Source organism: Benincasa hispida, chromosome 1 (genome assembly GCF_027475165.1).
Source record: "Benincasa hispida cultivar pf3 chromosome 1, pf3_genome.v1.1, whole genome shotgun sequence".
NCBI classification, from domain to species: Eukaryota; Viridiplantae; Streptophyta; class Magnoliopsida; order Cucurbitales; family Cucurbitaceae; genus Benincasa; species Benincasa hispida.
The window spans coordinates 4,316,833-4,319,792 of NC_143478.1; the positions used below are offsets into that span (position 1 = coordinate 4,316,833).

General features: G+C 29.7%; 1 pseudogene; it reads left to right on the forward strand.

Annotated features, from left to right (window-relative positions):
• The first annotated feature begins 462 nt into the window (after positions 1-462).
• LOC150038175 (uncharacterized) lies at positions 463-2,108 on the forward strand (annotated as a pseudogene).
• Positions 2,109-2,960: the final 852 nt, after the last annotated feature.

Genomic DNA, 2,960 nt, shown 5'->3' on the forward strand with positions numbered 1-2,960 from the left:
CACACCGAGAATACCAAGGTAACCATTGTGGTGGTGTCCTCACTCAGTTCGTGAATCGAGTTAGACTCGATTGGGTTCGCAGAGCTGTTAGCTGTGTTCGTTGTGTTCGTGGTCGTGGTGTACCGGGTACACGAGTTCGCTTGACCGGTCAACCAGTCAGCTAACATGTCAGCTGACTGGATTAAATGGTACTCGTGTACCTAGTACATGAGTATGCCATATGAAAATCGTGTACCAGGTACACGATTTTACTACCCTAAATCTATCAATACTTTTCTAAAATACCTATTTTTTAAAATACTTCCCCCCAACCCTATTTTTGTCATTATTTATTAAAAAAACATTATTTAAAAAAAATCTATTAAAGGTTGGTTGGTGGTCTACCTATATCTATATAATATGTAAATTAATTTTAAGGAAACAAACTAAAATTTGAGAAAGGAGAAGTGGAGAGAAGAAAGAATGGGAGAAGAACCAAAGTTATTGATCAGAACGTCGAGTCCGTACATTCTAACAATAACAATAAGGAAAATTGCATTGTATGAAAAATATATTTTAAGAAATAAAAGTCATTATTTCGATTTTTGTATATTTGTAGGTGTGGCAATCACATACAAATCAAATAGTAATCACATAACAATTACATAGAAATTAGATAGTAATCAAATTTTCAGAGGAGAATTTTTTGCCATGACTTCAACTTTTTTTATAATTTCTGTAGTGCTGGTCCATGCCGGAAAATCGATAGTCGAATCGCTCATCATCTTGAAATACATCGACGATATCTGGAACCAAAATCCATTGCTCTCTCGGGATCTCTTACGAGAGAGTCGTTGCTCGCTTCTGGGCCAAATTTGCGGAGGGTAAGGTATTGAATCCTTCAATATTAGGTTAAATAATTATAAAAGATATTTCCAAACCTTTTTTTTCAGAGAAAAATATATCACTATTTTTCAAAATTGAAATAATATATAATCTTTTGTAAACCATTTAAAATTATGAAAAATAGAACCGTGATGGCTTAGAAATTGGAGTTTTAATTGGCAATATTTGGGTGTCTTCCGGGATGCACCTATCTCTATGCATTATTTTACTATCATCATTTAAAAGAAATAGAAAGAATTTGTCACATATCAAATTGTGATTGAACAATTTGGTGAGATGCATAAAGATAGATACTATCTGAGATGGACCTAAGTATTTTTCAATTTGATATAAGTTATTATCACATGATTTTGTACTCTTTTGTAAACTTTATTGAAAGTGAAAGGCAATATTGCAAATTATGAAATATTGGATATCTTTTAAACAAGTGACAGAATTTTTAATTTTTTATATATAATTTATTCTAAATATTATTTAGTTCTCATTTTGTTTATTTGTTGTCTTTTTGAAAAACCCATTCAACCATCGTGGAGACTAAGATTCAAAATCTAACTTTTTAGTTGAAGATGCATTGAGGACGACTTTTTTTTTTTCTTTTTTGGAAAAATTTATCGTGGACCCTTGTCATGAAAAATTATTCTAATTATCTCATGGACTTATCTGATGTTGTAATTTGATTAATAATAGTATGGTGTGGCATTTAGATCTTTCACTATAATTGTTGGATTTGATAATTTTAATATTTATCGGGCATGGAAGACGACCTTGAGAAATATTAACATATAAGAAACTAATTGAATTGAAAATAAATAAATAAACATTAAAGAGTAAAACAAAAAAAAAAAAAAGGTAACTAATTAAGGAAAAAAAAATTCTAAAGACAAGTTCAAGCTCATCCTTTTGTTTGTACTTTTAGCTTTTGCCATCTATTGGGCAAATTCATCTTGGGTTCTATGAGTTTCAAGCATTGAACCAAACTCAATACCAAGCGCAATATCAAATGAAGTCTCAGGTACTGCATCAAACTCAATACTAAGTACCATTAAACCGATTCTCAAACATTGCATCAAACTCAAGACCAAGTATCGTATCAAACTGAGTCACAAACACCGAATCAAACTCAACATTAAGTACTGTATCAACTGAGTCTCAAGCACTACATCAAAGTAAATATCAAGTATCATATCAAACCGACTCCCAATTCAAACACTACATCAATCTGAATATTATGAATGAGTACATAATAATAAGTAAACATGATCACAGTACGTAACTTTTTTTGTAGCGTGAGTAAAAGAAAATTGATACAATTTATACTTTTAGTAGAATAATGTTTTGAAGAATAATTTATACAATAGTTGTTGGTCGTCCTATGTGACTGAAAGCACCAGCTGTTTGCAACCATGTGAGGGAAAAAGTAATAATAATTGTCATGAGGAGATTTAAGTGAGATCTCTAAATTATGTATTTTCTCCAACTTAGTTCCATAATTTTGGTAAGTTTGAGTTTACATAAAACTTGAAGCTATAGCCTAAAGAGGATTAATCATTTGTGTATTTGTCTAAATAAATTTTAGTCAATAATCAACTTTATAATTCCTAAAAATTAATGTGGTAAAAGAGTATAATTCTAATATAAGAAAAAAACACGAACTTATGATATATATATATATATATATAGGGAAAGAAAGTGAAACAACGGAATATTGAAACATAAAATTGGATTTAATTGTATAGATGAAATTTAGAAACTTTCAAATTGGATTGAAACTTCCAATTAAAATGATGTTTCATGTACAAATTTAATATGTATGAAAATTAAATTTGTAGGTTTTTCAAATTGAATGAGTTATATTTAATTTTTGTCAAGTAACAACTCAATTCAATTAAAATTGACAAATGTTTTGACTTTTGTATTTATTTGATTTTATTTTGTATTTTGGAGAGCTACTAAGTCGATAGCCTATAAATAGCAACTTGGTTCTTCATTTACAGTATCTCATTTCAAAGTGAAGAGTTATCTCCTTTCTTTCTTTCTTTCTTTTGTTCTTGAGTTGAGTTGAGAGCATGTATCCA